The 27,745-nt window shown below is 38.0% G+C and overlaps 1 pseudogene; it reads right to left on the bottom strand.

Moving 5' to 3' along the window:
• Positions 1-27,745, bottom strand: part of LOC150007891 (uncharacterized) — a 66,629-nt pseudogene that overhangs the window by 30,752 nt on the left and 8,132 nt on the right.

Raw genomic sequence — 27,745 nt, 5'->3', positions numbered from 1 at the left:
AAGTCATTCCAGCAGAATCTTCAAACCTGCTTCTTGTGTATGTGTGTGTGAGTATGTGCATAATTGTGTGCATGTATGTGTGTTTGTATATATGTATGTGTATACATGAGGTCTGTCCAGAAAGTATCCAGCCATGTGCTATGAAAAATTGAGACATTTATGGTAGAAGATACAAGCTACAAGAAACATTGTACATAGGACAATGACTCCTCAGTCCCCTTCAAAGTAGGCACCTTGGGACCTCATAGAGTTCTCTCAGCATCTTTCCACTGTTCAAAATACTTCATTTGTATTTTCCTGAATCTCATCAAAGGTCTGAAATTTCTTCCCTTTCAAAGGTGATTTTAGTTTTGGGAAAAGCCAGAAGTCACAGGGCACCAAATCTTGGCTGTAGGGGGGCTAAATCACCTGGATGATTTGATATTTAGCCAAAAAATTCTCCATGAGACGTGATGCATGAGCCGGTGAGTTGTCATGATGAAGCTGCCAATCACCAGTTGCTCACAGCTGCGGCCTTCTAGATTATCTGAATATAGTTTCCTTGGAGGAATGTTCAAGCTTAAGGCAAAATTTGGTGCAGATTCGTTGCTGTACTTGCTCAGTCATTTTGAATGTGATGGCCACACAGTACACAGGCTCATTCAATTGCATCTACCAACCCAGAGGGAAAAGTCATCATTGTTCATGCATGTGCATTCCAGTCCACTCTTTTTGGTTGCCAGGCTACATTGATGTCATGCAAACCATTCTCGGTATATTGACAATGGCTGGACTTTTTCTGGACAGACTTTATATGTGTGTATGTGTGTGCACATGTGTATATCTTTGTGCATTTGTATGTACATATGTGTGGGGATGTGTATGCATGCATATGTGTGTGTATGCATTATGTGTGGGTGTATATATATGTGTGTGCATGTGTATATATTCATGTGTACATGTGCATCTGTGTTGTGTGTGTGCGTGTGTATATGTTTGTGTGTACATGTGTATCTGTGGGAGGGGAGTTGTGTGTTTGAGAGAGAGTCAGTTCTGGCACAATTTTTGGATGCCTGTGCAGTGGTCACGAGCAGAGATTGCTTCTTCACTCCTGGCATTCTCCCACTTGAATCATCCTTCCCCTAATCCTCCACTCAACAGATGGGGTAAAGCACACCCGTGGGGGTGGCATTCCTGGAAAGAAACTTTACAGAAAGGAATCAAAGAAGAGTGAACAAAGCTGAACAGAAAACACTTAGCATGGGAAATGAAGAATTTGTACCAGTTCTTTCCTGTTTTCTTATTTAAGATATTAACTGAGGTGTAGGGAAACAGGAGCCAGTGTGCAGCAGGTTAGAGATGAGTTAAAGGTTGCTAAGTAGCATGTCCTACCCAGATAGAAATCAGAAATGTGTAAGGGCCAGGCCAGGAGACCAAACAGTTATTTCCTAGTTCTGCTCTACTTCCCACAAGGCTGGATGAAGAGAATAGAATCTGGAATTGAGTGGCGGCGGCCCAGGTGGAGTAGGGAACTCTCAGGGAATGTGGTGAGATTGCAGATTACATTTTGATTATGGGATCCAGGTGGAAGGTAACGCCTGAAGGAGCTGAAGGGGGCTGAGGCACGGAAGGCTTGGCACCCAGAGCTGTCATGTCGAAGAGTTGCCTTGTTGGTGTGTGGGATAGAGCTGTGGGAGGCCACCGGAAGTTGTGACCAGAGGTGAGACTTTTCCATGTTTTGGATTCACCTGTGGAGCCTGGGTGTGTGGCTGAGGTGAAAGGGGCATAAGGTAGCTAGGACAGGAGCAAAATCCAAATTAAGAAAAAAGTCACGCCCTCAGATTTAAGAAACTATCAGGAAAATATGAAATTGAGTGATGAGAACTGATTAAGTTATTACCTTGTGTCGCACTAAGGGTCAAATTATATTGGAGCTCCAGCTAGAAAATCCATCTTACAGGTATTTTTATGGTGGGCATTCTTTTACCTCCATAGATGACTGCACTGTGCTGTGAAAAAATCACACTTCCTGAAGAGAATTTTCACCCCTGAGCCTGATGAACTCAGCCCCTCATTTTATAAAAGCTATAAAATGGAAGGAAAGTGACAGACCAACTGCTTGGAATGCTAAAGGGTCAATGCACATGAGAGACAGCCAATTTTTAGAGCCACAGTCCGTGGTATGAGATGCAGAAGTGTGTTTTTCTAGGCGAAGCTTAGTGCATTTTATAGACTGCTTTAGGGTTTGGCACTATTGAAAACCAGGCTAGTTACCCAAGCTTGAAATGCTAAGCAGAACCCAGCTAAGGAGGAAGCCAAATTGAAATCAATGGAGAGCAGCTAAAACCTCTGGGAAATCTTATCTAAACTCCAGGCTGCACACCCACTCTGACAAGCTTCCTAACTTCCTTGGAAATGCCAGCCTGGTCTTCACATAACCTCAGCTGCTCAGCCAGGAGAACGATTTCAGCCACTAGGGGAGGAGGTTTAATGCTTCAGAAGGGGAGAATTTTCTGTCCTCTACACATCCTGGAGAGATTCTTTTTATAGGTTTATTTTTTATTTTTTATTGTTTTACCTTTCTTTTCACAAAAGACGCTTACTGTGGCAATAGGGTTGCAATAAAAAATGAGGAAATCAATTTATATTTTTTACAATCCCTAAACATAAGTCGCATTCATACTGTTGTGAGTTTGCTTACTTTGCACAAATCACCTATATAAAAGTACATCCTGTAATGCTCTAAACTATAAGTGAAAGCATCTGAAAATCTTTTACTTCAGGAAATACGGGGCAACTTGCTTTAAAATAGAAATACGGTTGTCCAAGTCAAAGGCATGCCATGTGCAAACTCTTCCTATAAAGGCAGCACTCAGCTTTCTACGGTCTCCTAGCACTACCCTCGTTTTTCGGGCTTTCTGCCATCCCTGGATTTATCTATTTGGTTTTTAATTCCTGCACATCATTGGCACTCTCATTGCTCAATACGTTCTACTAATGTGTTATAGGGAGAATTCATGAAAACTGGAGCTCTTTTTATAATCCTTTATAAAATAGAAGCTGGGGTACTAGTGGCCAAGTTTTCATGAGAAAAAGTATAGAGGAAACTCTAGGTTGTGGGGCTAGGTATCAGCTGATAGTCCCCATGGTCATATTTTAATATAATCACAAATGTTTGAAAATTCATTTCATTTTGTGCCAACATCTAATCTACATTAAAAACAAATGCAGGTCTCCAGAGTGAAGAGCTGACTTCACTGAGGGAATCAGGTCTCTAAATCATGCTTCTGTACAGGAAGAAAATAGCAACTTCCGTAGAGTCCCTAAGCTGAGGTTTTGGTTGGCAATTACACCAATGACCTCCCTCCTTAGTGGGCAGGGTCAAGGCTGTGACTTCAAGATTTGCCTCCAGGAGTGGGTAGTGAGGACCTTGGCCACTAGGCACAGATAAAGTAGAACCAAAACCAGAGTTCTGGAGTAAGGCAGGACCCAGAAGCGAGGGATCTCATAAAATCTGAGGGAGAGAAGGAAGAGAAAGAACAGGAACCTGCTTTACAATTAGGGTCAGAGAAGCATGAGCAAATGGGCTTGGGAGCCTAGAGTCACCTGAGCAACGGAACTTCAGGGGTAGATTTCTATGGAGCATCTGCAGCAGAGCCGTGGGAAGCAGAGGAGCTGTAATGGGCTCTGAGAAATTCTGCAATGGACAGACTAGTCACAATCATCACAGGGGCATTTTTAGAATCAAATAAGACAATGTACATGACAGTACTTTATAAAGTGTAACACAAATGGGAGGTGTCATTATAGTCGTTAATGTCATTATAAGCATCACAAAGCTCTGAATATATATAGTAAGTTTTATGTGCTAGAAAAGACTGGAAAGAAATGATAATAACCTGATTTAAATGCTCACTATTAGGCACAGAGATAACTGAAAGTACAATGATTTCGCTAATGTGTGCAAAACCTAAATTAAAAATGTATCTCATGGACAAATTTAGGGAAGATTTATGTTAGTGGTGGAAGGCTAAGGCAGGAACATCTGTGGACCTAACATGTCCAAAATTGTCAGAGCAAAACAGGTAGTCCTGCTGAGAACGAAGTGGGAAGATTTCACGGATCAGGAGAGATTTAAAAATCTAACTTTTACCAAAGCCAACTGTATGCATGCAAGTGCAACCTACATATTGTCAGATCACATTTTTAGCATATTGAAGGTTCTCCCATTTCTTTTGCTGTGTTCTGCCCTGCCCATTGAAAGTGAAACTCCTTGCGGTCAGACCCGACACTTCCCTGATCTTGCATGCCGCCCAGAAAGTAAGTGCTAAATACGCTGTGGCTATTTAGAGAGTACCTGGTGGTTATGACTGAGGTGAGAGTGTAGTCAGAGTGTGGCCCAGCTGTGACAAAGGAGAGAGCCTGAGTGGAGTGGGTGGGCAGGATGAGTGGGAAACAAAGGACAAACTAGGATACAAAATTAAATAAGTAAGTAAACCAAACAAGACCTTTCAAAATGGCTTAAAATAATATTTTTAGATCTGTAGAAAGCCATTTTAGGACTTTCTAGAACAGCGGTTCTCAACCTGTGGGTTGCGACCCCTTTGGGGGTCGAACGATCCTTTCACATGGGTCGCCTAAGACCATTGGAAAACACATATATAATTACATATTGTTTTTATGATTAATCACTATGCTTTAATTATGTCCAATTTGTAACAATGAAAATACATCCTGCATATCAGGTATTTACATTACGATTCATAACAGTAGCAAAATTATAAAGTAGCAACAAAAATAATTTTATGGTTGGGGGTCACCACAACATGAGGAACTGCATTAAAGGGTCATGGCACTAGGAAGGTTGAGAACCACTGCTCTAGAATAAGATGATAAAGAAAAATAAAACAATAAGCTGGATAAAAAGGAGACAGTTGCAGTTGGGTAAACAGCAAAACGGGAAGATATTTCCAAAGGTAGGAACCCAGCAGGGAGAAGTACAGGGTAGAGTGGAGTTTGAGGGGGAAAATGCTGTCCAGAGGAATCTGACTCCAAATTTGACTTGCAGGTGAAAAGTTAGAGACCAGCAGGAAAAGTGAAGGGTGACATTTGTGTGATTGGATGTTAAAGCAGGACTCTGCCACAGAAAGAGGGCAAAATGGGGGTGCTAAGTGCCCTTTTAATATTTCAGAGTATGATGATAGACCCTCTATGAAGGAATTGTAAGAGACAAAAAGGAGACAAGCAAAGAAAGCTAGAGATATTTAGGAGGTTGAAGTTATAGAGGCCAGACTGGTTTGGAGCTAATTTCTTCAGAAACAGCTCATTGTGTGCTGTGACATTCTTCATCACTCATCCCCACCATGAGCAGGGAAGGAATGTACTGTGCTCCTTCCCTGCATCAAACAGAGATAGATGGGCTTTGGGAAAGCCACTTGGGAAGCTTAACTTGGACATCTAAAGTTTGTGACCTAAAAACTGGTATGAGACCCGCATCCCTAAAAGCCAAAAGGCAAAGAGATTGTGGCTGGCCGACTGCCCAGGGAGTGGCCGTGCTTGTGCTGAAGGTGCCCCTATGGAGGGAGCTGGCCTCGCGTCATTTTGATTTCACACAAGAGGCTCACCTGGAGGGCTAATAGGACTTCAGCAGTGTCCAGCCCAGAGAACATCCCTGCCATATCCTGGAGGTCCCCATCGAGTAAGCCTGTCCTGGTTTTACCAGTGCTCTCTCCTCCCCAGTCCAATTCTAGGGAGAAGGAGAAAAGGTATATACAGGGTGTCGCAGAAAACTGTATCCATAGTTTTAATGATTATAAAGTCTGTATTTATTAGCATACAGTTCCCTTTCAACATTCACAATAAACTACATAAATGTACTTTCTCATACTTAGCGTCTGTTTTCAGGCTGATGACCATTCTGCTCTAGACATTGCTGGCAACGCAAAGCAACAGAATCACAAACATCAAGAATCATTTCACCCTGGCTGCTGTGGCTCAGTTGGCTCAGTGGATTGAGCGTCGGCCTGCGAGCCAAGTGTTGCTGGTTCGATTCCCAGTCAGGGCACATTACTTGGTTGCACATCAGGTCCCCGGTTGGGGGCGCGAGTGAGAGGCAACCACACAGTGATGTTTCTCTTCCCCTCTTTCTCCTTTCCCCTCTCTTTAAAAAATAAACAAAACGACAAATAAATAATAATAAATTATTTTTTTAAAAAAGAATCATTTCATTTGGTATTTGGGCCCATTCTCTTTCAATGGCTACTTGTAATTCATCAATGGTTTCAGGTTTTTTTGCATAAGCGTGATTCTTGAGAAATCCCCAAAGGAGAAAGTCTAGTGGTGTGAGGTCTGGTGAACATGCAGTGTGAGCTGCAGGACCCCTCCGCCCGATCCACCTGTGTGGCAGGTTCTCATTGAGACAGGCCCTTATGTCGCGATGGTAATGTGGAGGCGCTCCACCTTGTTGGACGTAAAAGTCCTCATCATGAAAATCTTCATGAATACGTGGCAGGGCTGATTCCTGCAGTAAATTCACGTAAGTGGCCCCAGTTACAGTACCTGTCAGAAAGGAAGGGCCAGTGGACCTGTGCGTGGATATGCCACACACACCGTCAGTCCTGTTTGCGCTTCTACTGCCTTTGCATACTTCCAGTAGCGCTTCACAATAAACTTTCTTTGTTCAAAACTTTGTCTGGCTTCAGCCATTATTTCTCAATGGTGAAATATAAAACAAAAAAGAATTCAGCAAGTTACCAGCTATTAAAGTGTGAACACATTTTTTCGTGACACCCTGTATATGGAAGGGAAAGAGAGAAAACTGCCTAAGCAACCTACCATTCATCCCCTTCCCTTTCCTACCATGGGCCCAGGAGAAGAAAGTGAGTCAGTGTAGCAGTGAGAAGTTTTTCATATGAAAATATACTCCTTTTTTTTTTTTTTTTACAGCCCAAAGGCCTTATAATTATGGCTAATAGAAGTTACAGGGACAATATTTTGTCTCAATATAAGGAAAGACAGTTTTAATTGAATATATTTGACGTAAAATACTGCATAAATTTAAGGTGTACAACATATTAATTTGACACATTTATTTATTGTAATATGATTGTCATTGTAGTAATATTTAGCATCTCTGTCATAATACATAACTGTCCTTTTTTAGAGGATGGGATAATTAAGTTGGCTCGCAGGAAGTTTCATGATTGTAGGACAATACTGTTGTTACACATTAAATCTTTATGGCTTACTTACTAGTTTTAAGCAGCATTAATCTTATCATACAGTGCTTGTCTTCCTCTGACTTATCTCATTTAACATCATATGCTCAAGGGCCATCCATGTTTCACAAATGGCAGGGTTTCTTCCTTTGTCATTGTTCTTAACAAAATGTCAGAATCAATCAGAACTCACTGTCTTTCACCTGCTGAGGTGTTCCTTAGCATCATGGGAAGGCTGTGTTTCCAGAATGGCTACAGGATCACACTGAGCACTGGAAGGGGCTATTGGTGGAGATGCTGTAGATGTGATGCAAGTATGGGATAGAAGTTGGACCACATGCCTTTGAGATCTTTCTAATTTGTTTGCTATTAAAATTCTATAAGTATAATTTATTACATGTTCTTATTGCCTTCCTTCAAGTGTCAGATTTAACTTTACAAGTTATGGTGGTAACGTCAATCCCTGTAATACAAATTATCTTGATTATATAAAGTTGACATAAATTTTTAATGACCCCTATAAAAGCTTTTGAAAATAACTTCACTTACTCTTTGTTTTTGATTGAGAATCGTGCTCTGAGATACAGCCAGGTGCCTAAGTCTTAACAAAGTTTTCTCCTTGACTTCCAAGGTCTCTCTCTAGACATTCTCTGTATTTAGCAACATCATTTCATTGAAACTCATCCAGTGTAACAACCTTTCAAATGAAAATTGTTTATCCCCAAGGCACTGCATCATTCTTATGTTATTCCTTCTTCATAGCCGCTGTTGATTTCACCAACCTTAGTAAAGCAGAAAATTGATAAGACATAAAGAGCAAACCCTGGCATTTGTCACCATATTTAAGGTACACAGAATCCTGTGGAAGTAGAAGCAACTGGTGGAGTAAAGGAAGGGCTCAAAAACAAACAAAACAAAACAAAACAAAACAAAAAACACCCCAGGAGAGCTAGGCAGCACAGAACGCTGGATGCTTTCCCTTCTTCTGTTGCCTTAGCAACAGTCACAGTCAAATCTCAGGGCCTAATGTGAAAACACATTTCCCTGCATCCTACGACTATGACAAGTACAACAGGAAGTTTGTTTATTTAACATGACAACTCAGACAGAAGTCATACATTTCTCAGTATTATAGGCAATGAAGTGGATAAGAAATTAACAAGAATCCAAGTCTCAGTCAACTTACTGAATTCTTCAGCAAACATGTTCTGAGTTCTCATTATGTCTTGAATATAGTTCTAGGGTCCAGGAATGGGGCAAAATAGAAATAAGATATGATCTCACATATTTTAAAAAGATTATAATCTAATTACGGGGTCAAAATAAAAATCAATGTTCAACATCAATGCTAAGGGTTATCAGAACTCAGTAAAAGGAAAATATTAATTCAGTTTTTATCTACAGAATCTGTTACCATGCCTGATATGTGATTTACCTGCTCTCTTTTTCCTCCCATGGATGTTCTTGAATTGGATTCAAGAAGCTTTTGGAATATGCCTATGACTTTTCAGAAACATCTTTTTGGAGGAATTTGTCAGGAATGTGTGTGTTATGTATACTTTAATTTCATTTCCAACTATGTATTAATTCAAAATGATGTCTATTCTATGTGTAATCTAAATAATGTATGTGTCCCAGCACTGCCAGGTGTGGATATACAATCACTTACTAGGCCAACACTGTATCTGTGAAGGTTTTCTTTGTGGAGGCTACATCTTCACTTTGTTCTATTTCCACTGTTGTAGGAAGAGCCAGGATGTTTGGTCAGACTCACATGAATTCAATCCCTAGCTTCACTACCTACTAATTGTATATTCTTGGGCAAAGGTCTTATCTTCTTTGAATATTAATATAAAGTGACACATATAAAATGTTTGGCATATGTGGAATAGTGTCTTTCTGGCTGAGTGATGGCACGTGGTACTTCATTGTACTATTGATTATATTTGAAATTTTCATAGTAAAATGTTTTTTAAATTCTTGGCATATGCAGTATTTTATGTCCTAATGTGTTTCAAGAACCCTCACACCCCATCTCTTTTCCTTTCAAACCTAATTAAGTGCCTTGTATGATCTCATCACACTCACCACCTGTACTCATATTTTAAAAATGATACTTTAGCTGTGAGTATATTTGAACTGTTGCAAGTACTTGTTGCTCAGCTATTGTATAATTTAGCAAATATCTTTAATAATGATTGTTTCTATTTTTAAATCAATCAAGTCATCATGCCAAAGAGTGGTGCCAAGGAAAACTTGTTATATTTTCACTTTTCCTATATTAGTTCAAAAATGAACTTATTAAGAAATATATGTTGTCATCGTGGAAAGAGCAGGGATCTGTTACTCACAAGATGTCAGTACTGATCACTAATACTGGTCAAGTCCCGGTGGCCCCTTTGGCCTCAGTTACAGAATTAATAATTGCCAATATCTACGTTGGTGATTCTACAGCACACATTTCAGAGAAGAAATGTGAACAATTATCAGAGCCCACTAGTTCATAAAATAGATTAGAAATTCCCAATCTTTCCCCTTTGATAGCTTTTTTTTTTTTTTTACTTTATATTTCTTATCTGTTTTCTAAACTGTCATCTTACCTGGCTGTTAACAAATTCAAATTGTGAAGTCATTAGAAAGAACCAGTCAGTGTTTGCTGAAGCTGTGGGAAGTACACTATTCATAACAATTATTTTTAGTGGGCCGACTTATTTCTAAAATATTAGGAGTGTGGCTTGAGAAAGTCACAAAGGTTAGCAGGTGCTGCAAAGAGAAATGCAGTTTTAACATGCCCTTTTTTATTTACTTTGTGCTCCCATCTTAGACTCAACTTTCATGCTTATCAGCAGTTTATCACCTTATTAACAGCTTATCATCTGTTTCAAGCCCTCCAAACTAGCTTCTCTCATTTCTCCATTGGCAGCTCATTCTCTAGGTTATTTATATTTGAAGACACAGGGTAAGTATGGGCTCTACTCAGGCATTGTGACAACCAGCCCTTGTGAATTGTGCTTCCAAAATGCCCTCGACACCATTACCTTCTTTCCATCACTCCCAACTGCTGGCAATAACTTAGTTTAGGTTGTTATATCATCAAATATAAATAATTCCAATGGCTTCCTTAATATTCTACACCAATAAGTTCTTACTATGAACTTAATCTTACAGTATTAATTTTATTATGACAATAGTATTTTTTTATTGCCTGTGAGAATTAAATTTCAATTCCTGGAATTTAATTCTTTACTCTCAAACCTCACTACTACTCATCTCTATAAATACTCAGAGTACTAAACTTGGTCATTACTTTGTTATATTGTCCAAGAAAAAGCCCTTGTTCTTCCATGTTTTCTTCCCTCCATACATTTTCTAATCTTTACATTTTAAATCCAGTACCAATTTGTCACTTAGGACACCTCTACTATTATGAGCCTCATCAATCTCCCCTCTTTCAACTCTCTGTGACATTGTCTCTCAATAACCCTCACTTAGATATCTAATCACATTAATATTTTACTTCCTAGGTATATGTGCTGGCAAGCAGCCAAGATAGCTGCCAATATCTACACCCATATGTATTCAACTCCCATGTTGAATCAGGGATGGCCTTTGTTACTAACAGAGTATGGCAGAACTCATGGCGTGTGAGTCCCAGACTAGGTCATAAAATGTATTGCAACTGCAACCTTGCTCTTTTGAATCACTCACTTGGGAGACATGTCATCAAGACACTTAAGCCCTCTGAATAGGCCCATATGAATAGGAACCAATCTACCCACATTGGTTTACTAGCCATATCAATGAGCCATCTGAGAAGTGACTCCTCCAGCCGAAGTCTAGATAAGATGAACAACCACATGAGCAGGCTGAGACAGAACTCTGCAGTCAGGCCACTTCCAAAACTCCTGACTCACAGAAACTTGGAAAGATAATAAATGATTATTATTTCTTCAGTCATTAAGATTTGTGGTGATGCTTTGAATAACACAGAGAAAAATAATAGTGTGTAACTTACTTCCCAACTGCATTGCCAACTCCTTGAGAATAGAACATTTCTTGCAAATTTTAATACCTAGACAACTATTTAGACACCATTCAACACTGTAGCAAAACTAGATATTGCATTTGGAATTAAAGAAGGAAACCATTATTTATTGAATGCTTACTAAAGGCTTTACATACTCATATGTATGATCTTTATATATATATCAGAAGGGCCCTATACGTAGATATGGAACAAGATATTCTCTAAAGACATAAAACACTGGGCTCAAGCTGCAGGTTTTGCAGTCAATTTTTCTCTTTCTTTTATCATGAATTCACAGATTTTTTAAAAAGTGAGATATGTATGAGAGCATTTAATAAGCTATAAAAATGCTCTATAGATGTAAAGCATTATGGTTTGCATTAATTTATTTTTTTTTACTGAGTACATTAAAGAGATACTTTAATACTTCTACTCTGGTACTTCTTTTGCTTTGCTAAGACTAGCATTATAAATGGTACTGTGACACAAAAACTCTCGGTTTTCGGACAATCAAGAAGTCAAGTAAAGGACAAAGAAATAAATTTTGTGGCTTCAGTGCTGCACTGTCTTTTTTACTGTCATACGCCCAGCACATGTCTACCAAAAATTACATCAGTCAAGGTCTCTGAAGGGAAGAGATGGGCAACTGAGGAGAGTTTAACAGAGTTAACAGGAAACAAAAGAGGAAAGGAGAGATAACAGTTAATGGAACACACAGAGAGTAATATAATTTTAAGAGAAGGCTTGTTAACAACTATGGCCTCTGGTAGAGAATGCAGCCAGTTGGTCTCACCATAGTGGGCAGAGGCCAGAGGGATTCAGTTCTTAGACTTTCCTCTCCTGGTACACTGTGCTTTGCTACCCCGTCCCATGCTAGCTGAATGCAAACCAAAGAGAGTGAGGAAGCTGGGGTAACATAGTTCATACCAGTCAGTTTCCAGGGGGCACGGAGCAAGGTGGAGAAGATCAGAGAATTAATTAAGGGTAGGCAATGAAAAATATCCATCACAAAATGCAGCATTAGTTATAGTGAGAGAATAACCCCAATAATGTATGGGAGGAACAGAAACCAGTGATATATTCCAAGGGACAATTAGACATTTGGACTCATATCAAGCAGGATCTCAATTCAAGACAAAATTAAAAATAAGGAAATATGCATTAAAACAAGAATCATTAAAAAGCGCCTTAAGTTCCAAAGGGAATATAAAACAAATACAGAACTATCTGAATGTCACTGCCATTTAAACTGGTGAGGTATAACTTTATAGCTATTTAGCTGTACAAACATGTGACCTATCCAGAAGATATTAAAAAATAACCCAGAAATAGCTTCAGCCAAACTGACAGCATTCTTTCTGTATGCATTTATGATTTCTTGAATGGTGACAGTTTTTAAAGAATAATTTTAATAACATTTGTCCATGCCTAGTATCAGTAAAGCTTCATATTTTAGTAATCTTTCCTATTTGAACTATAAAATATATTTAATGCCAGTAATAGGAAATAATTTTCAGATTCATAATGAAAAAATCTGCTAAAGGGCATTTTAGTTTAATTTATGTTAAATAAATTGTATCTATAATTTTAAATTATCATAATTCCCCACAGTTAAGGAGAGTTGGTAATTTTCTAATGTTTTCCAGAGGTGTGCAGAAATGCTGTAAATATGCATGTATGCTATAGTCTTTTTAACTTTGTTCTCATTATGTCAGTGTGATCTGATAAGTCTATAAAATATTCCTAAATTATGTGACTGATTTTGGAGACTCTTCTAGAATCATATGGTCCCGACAGGAGTCTCTTAGTTGCATGCTCAGAGATCATATTTTACCTAAGACAGGTACTTTGCTTAATTTAGTGTAAATGTCTAAGATTGTCCAAATTAAATCAAGTGTTTTAAATAATTTTAGGGCATGTTAATTTTGTCAATGTACCATGGCCAGGTTTGTTAATATAGTTTCATTAGAAACAGAGCAAATGTTCCTTTTCATTTGCATAGCAGTTTTTTTTTTTTCAGATTTGGGGAATTTTACTGTTTAAAACAGGGGTTAGTGAAATATAACCCTGGGTCAGTCTCGGATCATGTTGTCAGTATCTGCACACTTTGCATTGCCACTGAACGTGGCTCAGCTATTCCAGAACTTACCCAACACAGCTTCCAGTCAATTTTCCATTTCTTCCTTTGGCAAATGATTGCTTCTCCTAGATCAGTGGCTCTCAGCCTTCCTAATGCCGCGACCCTTTAATACAGTTCCTCATGTTGTGGTTACCCACAGCCATAAAATTATTTTTGTTGCTACTTCATAACTGTAATTTTGCTACTGTTATGAATCGTAATGTCAATATCTGATATGCAGGATGTATTTTCATTGTAACAAATTGAACATAATTTTAAAGCATAATGATTAATCACAAAAACAATATGTAATTATATATGTGTTCTCCGATGGTCTTAGGCGACCCTGTGGAAGGGTCGTTCAACCCCCAAAGAGGTCGCGACCCACAGGTTGAGAACCGCTGTCTAGATCAATGGTTTTCAAATTTGAGAGTTTTAACAAGGGATTGTTAAAACCCATCAACATCCTAGGATGTCTGATTTAGTAAATCCGGAATGTGGTCCAAGAGTTTTACGTTTTCCATAATTTGCCCAGCAATGTTAATGCTGTTGGTGAGGGGTTTTCCCTCTGAGAACTGTTGCTAACACCCGTCCTTGGGAAGTTTCCCAGCCCTTAGCCAGTACTGGCCAAAGGAAGTTGTCACTCCTCATATTTCTGCAACATGCTGTTTTGCTAGAGAAGTCACTGCCTCTGACTCAGTACCATTATTTATACTGCATCCTCACCACCTGCCTGGCCCTTTCATCTTATTTGGCACCTTAGGAGCTACCATTAAAGGAAGAAATTTCTGTCAGGTAAAAGGCAATTCTTATGTTTGTGCATGTATCTGATAAAGCATTTATCAGAGGTCATTCTTACCACCAGTTTCACATGCAATGGTTGCCTCTTTAGGAGTGAAAATTAAATGACAATGGATTATACAATTTCCGTAGCAGCACCCTTATTGTGAAGCACTGAGCCATAGGTCTAGCATTGTATTCATTTTTTATGTGAAAAGAGTTAAAGGCTTCTTGTGTATTATGCTCGATAATTTAAGAACTTACATGTTCACCTTGCTGTGGCTACCTTCCTGTTGTAGATGAAGATGAAAAATAGTGGCTGTAGTTCGTTTTTAAACTAATCAAATTTTTAAAAATCCGAGCGTCGGCCTGCAAGCCAAGTGTCACTGGTTCGATTCTCAGTCAGGGCACATGACTAGGTTGCACGTCAGGTCCCCAGTTGGGGGCGCGAGTGAGAGGCAACCGCACAGTGATGTTTCTCTCCCTCTCTTTCTCGTTTCCCCGCTCTCTAAAAACAAACAAACAAACAAACAAACAAATAATAACAAAAATGAGCGATCACACAAAAGAAAAATTTTCAAAAAAAAATTTTTTTTAATCCTTTTGTTGTACAAAAAGCAGCAGCCTTTGGCTTCTGGCTATGAATGTTATTCAACAATAAAGAGACCTGCATCAACAATCTAACAACAAAAAAAGAAAATTATTTGTATAGTTGCATGACATTAAATAAATATAAACAGGGTTTAAGTAATATATACAGTGTGTGTGTGTGCTGTATGTGTAGGAGTACCTCCATTATTAGATATTTCCTCTGTTTTAATTAGTAATTAGTGTTTATAAGTAGTCAATTCCAAATGATACTGAATGAATAGTTAGATTGAAGGAAAGTTGTAAACTTGTGCAGCTTACAATAAAATAAAATAATAGCAAAAAAGGTGACATGCTAGAAGACAGCTTTTTAACAGTTTCCAGAATGATGGTTTCTGACCAGGAGACTCTCTAATCTAGTAAGCAGTCCTCCCATTTGGTTATAGCACCAAATATACAGGTTGACAATAAATTTATTCAGAGGCAATCTAAATAAAACAATGGTATTCATCTAGTTCTTTGAAACTAAGGAAAGAATTTGGCATACTGTATTTCTAGTGCGTTATTTTTTAGGATTTAGAAAGATTTCAAAACTGATTTAGATAGAATGGTCTGGAAGTGAGAGGCACATATATGTGCACTTCATTAGATCCTCTAGACATGATCAGGGTTCTGTCCAGGTTACTCAGGGACATGGCAGGGGACACACTCTCTGGAACCAAGTCTGTGGACTTCAGTCTTGGCTGTGGAACCTCAAATAGCCTTGGGCTCAGTTCCAGCCCCTGTCAACCACAGTCCTTGGCAAATCTGGCTTACACAGGGACCCATCGAGTGATGAGGCTACAGTTGTCCCAATGACCTGGAAGGAACCACACACCTCTACACCTGGAAATGGGCTTGCTGTCTGAGGACCTAACTGTGGATCCTGAATTAGACCCACATCCCAGCCACCTTACTGAACAAGTACCGGAGCTAAGCCCATCCACCTAGAGACAGGACAGAACCTATGTCCACCTGCGCCCCTGGTAATAAGCTCATCAACCATGCACCTCACTGCAGACCCAGAGACAACCTCATAACCAGCACCAACACAGTAACGGCAGTTTCAGAGGTAATCCCACCAGCCCAGGAATCAAGTAGGAGAAGGTCTTTGCCTGCTGAAACCAGTCACTAAAGACTGGAAGGGAAAATGACACTTTCAAGTGCATAGACACAAATGAAAGGCTACACGGATCATAAAGAACCAGGCAAATACGACACCACCAAAGAAAACTTATAAAGCTCTAGTCACCAATGCAAAGAAATAGCTATCTAGGATTTGCTTCATGGAGAATTCAAAACAATCATCCTAAAGAAACTGAATAAAATGCAAGAGAACACAGGTAGATAACTAAATGAAATTAAAAAAAAAAATACAAGAACAAAATGAGACGTTTAAATATATATATAAACCATCAAAAAGAACCAAACAAATCCTGAAGCTACAGAATACAATGACATATGAAAAAAACTCAATAGAGACTTTAGTAACAAACTTAATTATTTAGAGAAAAGAAGCAGCAAACTTGAAAACAGATTATTCATTAGCTACTAGGGAAACAAAGGAATGAAAAAAAGCAAAGAAAACTTACATGAATTGTGGGACACTGTCAAGTGAATAAGCATTTCAGTCATGGGTGGGTCTCAGAAAAATAAGAGAAAAAGGAAGGGAAGGAAGATGATTTAAAGATATAATACCTGATAGCTTCCCAAATCTTGGGAGAATTATGGACATCCAAGTACAGGAAGCTCAAGACCCAAGCAAAATCAACATAAATAAGAGTACATTATAATCAAAATATTGAAAGTTAGAGACAAGCAGAGGATTTTAAAATCAGTAAGAGGAAAATGACTCACATACAAGGAACCTCATAAGGCTCCAATGGATTTCTCTGCAGAATCCTTTTAGACCAGACAGAATGCTGAAAGTTAAAAAAAAAAGGAGGCCAACCGGGAATACCATACTCAGAGAAACTATCCTTCAGAAATAAAGAAGGTATAAAGACATTCCCAGACAACAGAAGTTAGGGCAGTTCGTTACTACAAAAATTGCCTTACAAGAAGTACTAACAGGAGTTTTGTTAATTGACACGAAAAGAGCTAAAGAACAGCAAAAAATATATAAAAGTATAAAACTGGTGAAGGTAAATATATAGTCAAATTCAGTGTACTTTAATATTGCAATGGTGGTAAATAAGTCACTTTAATTACCAGTTAAAAGTTAAAAAACATTGGCAATAATTACATGTGCCATAATCTGTTAATATAGATGAATAATATAAAATGATGTAAAGTGCACCATCAGCTGCATAAAATGTGGAGAGGAAGTAAAAGTTAAAGTTTTTGTATTCAATTCAAGGTCAGTTGTTATCAGTTTAAGAAAAAAAAAAGTGGTCTGCATGGGACAGTTTTATCTGGGGAAACTTATCATAGTACTTTCTGTTTCTGGAATGAAGTTCATCCTTTAGAAATTTTATATTTAACTTGAGTCTCATGTAATACTCGTAGCCATCTGTAGAAAGCTTTGCTTTAAGAGGAAAGAACTATATGGTAATGACATGATATATCCAGAAGCCACTGAAGACAAGCAGAAATGAGTTTTGTTTGGGAGAAAGACTATTGTCATCGGAACATAGGTCATGGAACTGACAATGAGACACTTGTGTATGTATGTCCAACCATGGAATTAAATTGCACTTCTGAAAGAGGACCATGATGAGTAAACTTCACTGATTGTACATGCGAATTAAAATCCAACATCTTCTTGCAGAGTACTGCAGTGTAAACCCAGTGTCTCTAACATTGTCAGTAGCCTTTCCTTTCACAGCAGCAGAAGCAGTCCAATTAAAATGGCCATGAGAGACAAGCTGAACTGCATTAAATGGCTCTCATTAAAGCCACATTTAATGTAGAAGTACAGTGTTGAAGAGGTTCATTACTGACCTGTGCAAATTGTCATTCAGCTCGTGGACATTAAATTTTAGCAATTACATTTACACCTTTTAGGAAAGACAAAGATCAGTGGGCTTGTATTCCAAATCAACTCTACTGGGTTTCTTAGTCCCTTGAAATCTGCAAAAATAAAATCACAATGTTTAAACAAGTTTTTTGTAGTCATTGTTCATAAAGGTGTCAGGAGAAGGGACATATACTTTAAAAAAAAAAAAAATAACAATTCCAAAGCAAGTCGCAAATTGCTAGGAGTCTTAGTTAAACATGATTTCCAGGCAGTAAAACTAGAACCAGAACTAAATTATTCTATTGCATTTTCATGATTGACAATGCTGTTAAGTGTATTTTACAGCATAATTTAGAATCAAGGAGTATGAAGCTTTGATAATAATTAACAATAAAATCTCCCAGGAGTGGTGCTATTGAAGGAAGCTGCAAAGTGGCCATGGTGCTGCTTCAGGCTTTCTCCGAGCCTCAGCTGAGCACATGCATAATGAGTGGTGAGTTGTATTGACTTGTTCAGATTTAGATGCTCGAAATGTAAAAAATTTAAAACAAATATGTGTACACATTTTTTAAACATATATATAAAATCAAGATTAGTACATAAAGAACTATCCACCAATAAAAAAGACAAAAATGAAAACATTAAAAATGGGCTAGTAATATGGGGAAAATGTGAGTGTCTAAAAACATGAAAATATGTTCAAACATAGGAGTAATCAGAGAAGTACAAATCAAAATCACTGGTTATCTTAATAGATAACCAGTGACTAGACAGAAAAACGAGCCCTGGCTGGTTTGGCTCAGTGGATTGAGTGTCGGCCTGCGAGCTAAGTGTCGCTGGTTCGATCTTCCAGTCAGGGCACATCAGAGAAGGAAAACTCTGACTCCAAAAACCCTCCGCTGCCTTGCGGCATACCTCTTCAGGGGAAAGGCTAAGGGAGTAAACCCCGACAGAAAATCAGGAGCCAGAGTCCCTAAGGCGGTTTGACGTTGTAGTCAACACCGGCAACTCCTGCGGCGCACCTGAAGCCAAGCTGTATTGACTCCGTCTTTCCCTTGGACCCTTCAGCTGCGAAGAGAGGGGGGGTCTGCTGCATGGGCAACAGCAGACCCTCCATATCACCCTGCCCAGGCTCTGTAGCTTCAGCTTCGCTGGAGAGGACACTCCAGCGTCATCGCAAGATGTCGATTCAACACGGGAGGAGACAGATACCGTGTCACTCCCGAGTCGGACTGCACAGCCATTCTCGGCGGTGCAGATAGACTCTTAAGAAGCTACACCATCGTCTCTCGAGACGGACGGCTGCCGACGACGACGACAAATCAAAATAACGAAATACAGTTTCATAGTTCTCAGAATATCAAACATTTAAGTGTAATAGTATCAGGTTGGTGGAAAGTTCTGGAGGTTTGAGAACTGTCTGCACTGCTGGAAATGTAACTGATGGAACAACTCTGGAAAGTAATTTTTCATTCAATTAGAAAAGTCATATATTCTTTGAATAGAAGTCTCAAATCTAAGCTTAGATGATAGAAAATAATACAGACATGTAAATGGGTATAAAAGTAGATCGAACTCTCTATGATGGTTTTTTTTCAATTTTACATTTTGCAATGGTCACAGAGAGTTTCAAGTATAATACAAAGAATTCACTCAGATATTCCAAATGTTAACCCATTTGCCTGGAGATATATGTGTATATGCAGGGTGGAGCAAAAGTAGGTTTATAGTTGTTTATATAAAAAATACAATAATTAATAAATAATAAGACAAGAATAAACTGTTTTGCATACTTGCAACTGTAAAGCTACTTCTGCCCCACCCTGAACTTATACATATTGGCATGAGCCTAGAGAAAGATGTGAAAGGATAGATCCCAGGGGCAGCAGGCAATGTCCCTTCCCCATCTAGATGCCCTGGATCCTTTTGTCAGCTTTGTGTCCCCTCCCCAGCTTCAGCACGCTTTGCTGCTAAGACTCACCTGTGACATTGAGGAGACAGCTTTGTGCCCGGGAGCTAAATCATTTTTAAGAGAACCGGAGCTACTTGGCAGTTATATGTCCCCTGTGAGTCTTTGTACAGGGCTGAGTAGGAAGTCTGGCCTCCAGGCCGACACACTCCTGAGGTATAATTTACACTCCAGAGCTTTCTGAGAGAGAGGGTGAAGCTTGGGATGTCTCCTGAGTCACAGCCTGGTCTGGGAACTTCTCTATTGCATCCTATTTCCTCCATTTCCCTACTGGCTTGTCCTGGAAGTCCACCCTTAATACATCACCGACACCTGCATTGTCTCCGGATTTGCTTCGGGGAGAATTTGATGTGAGACACTGGTTTAACTTTGGTTACTAAAGAGGGTTACTGACACATTTTTGCAATGCTGCACTGATTACAATAAATGTCTTACTTTTTAATTTAAAAACATTAAGACATTTTAAAAGAAAAAAAATAGCTTTCGGTATCATCTGCTTTATGTGTTTTTATGGGATAGCTAAGAGAATTTCTCACTTACAGTTCTTCTTCTTCATCACGCTGAGAGAAATGCGTATTGCCCTGTTTCTGAAGCAGTACCTCATGTTAAATTGTTGCATTTTTGCTTATGATTTTATGTCACAGTTAAGCACATCAGAATAAAGCAAGACACGTTCCGCCTGGCGTCCTAGGTTCCTGCTTTTAACCACAGAGAAGAAGCAGAATGAATTTCCAAGGCTCACTGTACTTCAGTTTCCTTTGTCACGTTTCAAACAGCACTTCAAAAAACACTTGTACTTTATCATCCTACCAGTTCCCCGACCTCCAATTCTGTTTTCCCCTATGATTGTCAACCAATAACTTACAGAAATACTTGGTAAGTGGGAATGTCTAGAGACAGCTTTGTTTTTAACTGAAATTGTAAACTGTCATACATGCATGTCTATCTCCCCCAAATTTTCTTCTGAATGGCGTTCTAAGACACACTGTCTTGACCAAGAAAATCAGTCCACGTGGCAGACAGCATCTAAATCCAAGCCCTAGTCAAATACTTATTCTTAAAAAGTAGCCTTTTATATGAATTGCTGTCTAGAAAATGTAACCCCTATATTGTATCAAAGAAAATTTGGTGAGAAAACTGTATTTATGGGTGTTTTTATCTTCTGTGAAGTTCAAGTATAAATTCTTAATCCAAAATATGAAACCACTGGGGCAGACACAGAACAAGGTGCATCTTTGATTTATTTTGTTGACTCTCCTCTGTAATGTATAACCGCTACTTAGTTATACCCCATGTTATCACACTTTGTGTTTATAAAACATTCATTAAAAACTGCTTCGTGAACTATTTTGCAAGAAAGGAAGTTTCTCTCTCACCAAATATCTGCATGGTATTCTCATCCAATTTGATAAAAGTGTTCTCATCTAGGAGAAAATATTTTATTTTTAAAAAACACAACGGACACAATGTACCTAGATAAAATCTCTCTGGGTAAGATAAAAACCAATCAGCAGAGCAATTTGCCAGCTCATTTAGAAACTATTTCATAAATGAAGGAAAATGCCATTTCATATTTTTTGCACCCAGATACTTGTACTCTATCAAGATGTACCCTTTGGAGATGATGGGTGCTATTTATTTGGGCACAATTCCAATGAACATGATTCAGTGGACTAGAAAGTATTGAAAAGTCTAATAAATGTAGGTATTTGTAGATGGACTCAGTGTTTACAGAAGAATTTCTCTTTGAATAATGGATTGAGTATCTCTTTAATCTTTTTATTATATTGTAATTTATATAAAGTAAAATGCACAAAATCAGTAAGTTCTGGCGATTGCATGTACCCGTGTAACCAGCAAACCAAAACAAGATACAAAATACTGCCATTACCCCAGGAATTTATTTTATTCCACAGAGCCATGTGCTTTTTGACTTCCATCTCCGTAGGTAACTTTTACTTTTTTTTAAGACATTATATAAATGGAACGATCTCGTATATAGTCATTTTGGTTCATTTCTTCTGTTCAAAGCAATGTTGTATCAGTAGTTCCTTCCCTTACACTGCTGAGTAGAGCTGTGTTACATAAATGTACTATCTTTCGCTTACTTCATCTCCTTTTGATGAGCATGTATAGTGTTCTTGGCTATTGTGAAAATTTGTGAACAAATCTGAATGTGAAGATGGTTTTGTTTCTCTTGGGTCAGAATTTGGGAGTGGAATTGTTGGATCATAGTATAGATGGAAGTAAAATTTTAAGAACTGCCAAATTACTTGTCAAATAAGTTGTACTATACATTGCTAGCAACATGTGTGAGTCTCAGTTGCTCCATACCCTTGTCAGCCTTCGGTGTTGTGAAATTTTTTTTTAACTTTAGTTTTTGTAAAGAATCATTTTTGGTGGATTTCATAGGGTTTCCTTCATTATAATCATAAGAACTCTAGTAAATAAGTGTTGAGAAAAAGTAATAAGTGTGAACATCTTTGCCTTGTTTCCCATCAAGCATAATAATACCTGTAGTTTTTTGTTGGTTGCATTGTGTCATATTAAAGAAACTCCCTTCATTTCAAGGTTATCTGAGGGTTTTTAATATAAAATTCATATTGAAACAGATGTTGTTTTTTGTCCAAAGTGCTTTTTGAATATATAATTATGTAGCTTATCTCCCCTTTATTCTGATAGAGACCTAATGATTTTCAAATATAAAACAGTCTTTGCATAAACTCCACTTGATCCTGGTGTACTACCTTACTTAAATATTGTTTTAATTAATTAACTAATATTTGTTAAGCCAACAATCATGAAGGATTTCCTTTTCTTCTTATCTCTCAGTGAGGTGTTGGTATTGTAGTCTTAGCATATTGGCCTCATAAATCAAGTTGGAAAATGTTGTCTATTATTTCCTGTTTGCTGAAAGTTTATGTAGTACTGGTGTTATTTCTTCCTTAAATGGTGAATAGCATTTAAAGCAATCTGAGCCTATTTTGATCTTCTAATTCTTAATCAAAGAAATGAAAATTAAAATAATTTATTTTGTCATTTATTAATTTAATTTACACAATTTTTAAAGCAATATTCAGTGTGTCCTGCTAGAATGAAATAGACAGTCTCATCTATTAGAGTAAATTTTTTAGAAAACGATTTGTAAATAAGCATCAGAAATCTTAAGAATACATATACCCCCTGTTTCACACATTTAAGACTTTTATCAGGAAATAATCAGAAAGATATCCAAAGATGTATGCATAAAATATTAATTTTAAAAATAATTGTTATATAATTCAAATCTAAAAATATCCTAAATTTTCAGCGCTAGGAAAATAATTTGGCATGATTGTATAATGAAATATATCTAAGTAAGATTAAGATTCAGATATGTCCATAATATGAGAAAATGTTTATAAGTAAAAAGATGAATAATGCATTCTTTTAATTGATGATATGATTACAACTATTTAAAATTTTTTCATGCTAGAAAATATATGACAAAAATTAACTGTATTTTCCCTGGTTAATAGCATCATGGATAATACTTTTGTTTATTCAAAATATATTTGTGCTTTTTAAATTGCCTTTTATAATTACACAAAAAATATTATATAGCTATACCTGAAGTGAAGATGAGAAAGGCTCAGTCTGATGCATTCATTGGTTGACTCTTATATGTCCTGACTGGAGATCGTCCTCAGAACCTTGGCTTATTAGGACAATCCTCTAACCAACTGAGCTACCCAGCCAGGGCTGGGGAAGGCCCAGTGTGAACTTCACCATATGTTTTGCTTCAATAAAAAATATTCAGTACTTAGTTCCAAAGCTGATACTAGAACAAGGTAAGAGTAAAAAAAAAAACATCTTAAAATTCTATATGAAAAAATATGATGATTAAATGTTCAGCAAATAAAAACATTTCTCAGAACAAGAAAACAAATTTCAGTAAATTTACTAAGAACCAAAGCTACTAAGCCTTAACTAAGTTAATGAACAGAAGCCAGATGCTTTGGAATGCTCAGAATAAAGCTCAATTTGAGGCTTTTTGATAAATATTAATTTTTATCATTCTGTCTCTGGAAACAGAATTTTTCCAGAAGAACAAAAATATGCTAAATTTATAACCTTAAAAGAAACCAATATTCTACTGTTGTAATCGAATGTAATCAAAAAGTTGGACATTATGTACCAGAAGTTGAAGCTGACTTAATACTCATGATAAAAAGCTTAGTCTTTGATTTATGAATTAAGTAACTTTTTCTGTTGATAATCATTTCTAAAAAATTGGAGCAGTGAGGGAATTTAAGTATATAAAATTTTTTAAAAAAGGAAACAAATCTACCTCTCTCAGCCCATCCCATTACATATGAGTCTTGACCACTCAGTAGCTGATTCCTTAAACTAGATTATAAGCATTTCTGGACTTGAGTTTTCTCTTAACTCATAATTAAATCCTAATTAGGTCATAACTGCTGCCGTATTTTCCCCAGTTCTTTGTTCACTTTTAATACACTTGTGAACAATTTAATACAATACAGTCTCAACAGTTCGGAAAACATGGTGAGATTGTACTTCCTTGCCTCCTTGTGCTGGAGTGGGGCCCTAAGACAGGTCATGGCCAGTCGGTTTGAGGAGCAGAACATTCCTTACCCACAAGCAACATCCTATAGAGCTCTCTCTTTGCCTCTCTCATAGAAGCAGAGCACCTATGGTAGCTGTGCATCATCCTGGGTTTTGAAGCAGAGGCCCTGGCTAACCCACAGTGAACATGGATTGTGACGAGAAATAAACTTGGTTATTAAAACTACTGCAATCGGGAGTTATTTGTTACCAAAACATAACTTGACTTATCTTTAGTGATATGTAAGCACAATATTAAACAGTAAAAAACTGGTTAAATGGTTAATGATGCAATAGAACTTGGAACACTGTGTAGTCATTAAGAATTTTAAAGTTACATTTTGATGAGATTGTTACACTATATTACTGAAATGTGTATATATATATATATATATATATATATATATATATATACACATATGTGTGTGTGTGTGTGTGTATCTGTCCAGAAGAAGTCCAGCCATTGTTAATATAACAAGAATGGTTTTTACTCATGTATCACATCTTGTGCAGAGTTTTTTGGTGAAACATCAAATGACCCAGGTGACTGAGCTCCCCTACAGCTCAGATTTGGTGCCCCAAGACTTCTGACTGTTAGGTTTGTGCCCAGAAGAAGAGAGGAGTCGGGGGGACCAGTTCAAAGCTTTTACTGAAGAAAGTTCAAGCAGGTGCTGAGTCCGAGCAGACTGCAGCCGCAAGGGAAATGATAGGGGGATTTTTAAGGGTATGGAGCAGACCCTCAGGGGAATGGGTCACCCTGCTGGTGGGCTCCAGAGTCCAGGGTATAGGTGTTTGTGAGAGAACAGTGTCTTCTGATTAGGAATGGCTGTCAGGAGACTTAGGGTCCTTGCTTTTGACAAATGATTAAGGGAGAGGGAAAGGAGCAATGGGGGTGTAACTAATCCTCAGCTGGACGCTGGTGGTTATGCCTTAGTCACCTCTGTTAATAGGGAACCTCGTGATCGGGTGCGTGGCCAGTGACGCAGACTCTCTGTTTCAGCACATGTGATGGCTCAGGTCCTCCAAGTCCCAGTACGTTCTCAAACTGGCTTTTCCCATAATTAAAATTGCCTTTGGAAGGGATGAAATTCAGGAAAATACAATGGGGCAGCTGATGGCGATAGGGAGAACAGTGTGAGGTCCCAAGGTGCCTACTTTGAAGTTGGTTGAGACATCATTGTCCTATGTACAATGTTTCTAGTATCTTGTATCTTCTGGACAGATAAAAAGTGCTTCCCAGACAAGGTAAAGCTAAAAGAGTTCATCATCACCAAGCCCTTATTATATGAAATATTGAAGAGACTTATTTAAGAAAACGAAGATCAAAACTATGAACATTAAAATGACATCAAACTCATGACTATCAACAATTGAATCTAAAAAACAAAAATAGTCTAAGCAAACAACTAGAACAGGAACAGAATCACGGATAGGGAGATCCTTTGGAGGGTTATCAGCAGGGAGGGGGAAGGAGGAGCACGAGGGAAAAGGTACAGGGATTAAGAAGCACAATTGGTAGGTACAAAATAGAGGGGTGTTAAAAATAGTAAAGGAAATGGAGAAGCCAAAGAACTTATATGCATGAATCTTGGACGTGAACTAAGGGGAGTATTGCTGGAAGGAAGGGCGGGTGGAATTGAGACAACTGTAATAGCATAATCAATAAAATGTATTTTAAAAAAGAAAAGAAAAATATGGCAAGTGGGCTTCAGTATGGCTAATATTTTCTATGTAATTATATTAAAATACTAATTTCTTAATCTCCAGTATTCAAATGAAACTGTGTAATAGACATACTTGATAAAAATTGGAAGATACTTTAAGATAAAAAGGATGTTTCACTTACTGTTATAACCACATAGCCTGAAATATCTTCAGTTGAAAGACAAGGGTTTCAATTAAAGCAACATTATAAAAATGTGACTGTTCTGTGGTGGCAATAAGACTCGACAAGTTGTATTTGCCCTAAATTTATTTTTCTCTTTAGAAATGTCTCAAAATGACTCTTTGAGGGAACCTCTACAGTAGACATCTGCCCTCATATGTTTGCTCCGAATCTCCATTATAATAAAAGCTTCTGGAACTTGTCAAAAGAAAATTGCCTCAGGATGTTCATGTTGGTCACACTTTAAGGCAGGTTTCATTAAGTAATCTCTGACACCTTCTAGCAATGCTGGGAAATACTAGTACAACTTCCTGCGTTGTCCAAGTTCTAAAAATCTTCAGTCAGTTTTATCACTCAGTAAACTGAGCATGAGGACTTGCATGGGAGCATTGAACATGTCTCAGGATGCAAATTTAATGAAGTTTAATGTAATGTTTTAATCTGCCAAGGACATCTATGGAAAAAAATTGCTTAAAAGATTTCATTTGACAGAGTATTTTTTATTTGATATAATAGTGTTGCTAGTGTATTTGCTCCTTCTTTGCAAATGTCCAAAGCCTTTCCAACAGAGCCCAAAGAGCAAAATCTGAAAATTCTTCAATGGTTGTGATAGAACAAAAATTCAGCTGCTGAACTTTGGAGGTCTAGTTGGTTTTAGCAAGCCGTTCATGAATCGGGCAGCATCACACCTAGCAACAGGAAGGGTGTTCCTGGGGTTGAGTCAAATGGAAGGTTTTTATAGCAAGAAGGGTGTGACAGGGTAGTTATTAGCAAAAGAAAAGAAAGGATTATTTTCTGACCAAGACATTTGGGGCATAGGGAGTTCTAGGGAAAGGGAAAGGCAAGGGTTTTATCATACAGATTGCCTCTTCTTCCTCTGGAGGATGGAGAGGGTCCATGTGACAGATGACCTTACTCGGTGATGACCAGAACATTCCAGACTGGTTGATTAAGATTACCTTTCTGGTGAAGGTGGAAACTGCAGTTCAGTCAGTTAGTGAATCTAGATTTGGTATAATGGGCTTTAGCACAAGTGATACCATTTTGGGCCTGTGGTTTTCTCTTTAACCAGATAAAACAGCCCCTCACTTTCAAAGAGTTAATGTAACACTCTGTTTCTTAGGCTGTTGGTCTGTAAATGTACAAACAGAACCCCCATTTCTCTGCCTACATAGATGAGGGTCACACAGCTCTACATAGTTAATCTCAAAGTTTTCTCGGTGGCGGGGTGGGGTGGGGCAGGGCGCTGTCCAACCAGTCAATAGAGTTCTTTAGTTGTTTACCTAATAATCTACACTTTGGAAAATACTGAGATAGCCTTGCTGTAGCTGTAGAACTAGACACTACTGTATTTTTCACGAAGGGATTCAGAACAGGCCTCCCCAAGATGTGCCTGGCATGTGAATTATTTTAAGCCGAAAGCAGTTGAGACCATGCAAGCTTATGAGAAACTTTTACGTCTCTCTTAAGTAATTTAAACTTGGGGCCCTGCCCATAATAAGAGGTATTACCAGAGATAACTTTTATGACCTATCTATAGAGCAGGGCAAACATCTAGTTATTGAACATCTGCTC

This window comes from Furipterus horrens, unplaced genomic scaffold, assembly GCF_987537825.1.
Source record: "Furipterus horrens unplaced genomic scaffold, mFurHor1.1.pri manual_scaffold_6, whole genome shotgun sequence".
Taxonomy (NCBI): Eukaryota; Metazoa; Chordata; class Mammalia; order Chiroptera; family Furipteridae; genus Furipterus; species Furipterus horrens.
This window is presented reverse-complemented; position numbering and strand designations above follow the sequence as displayed.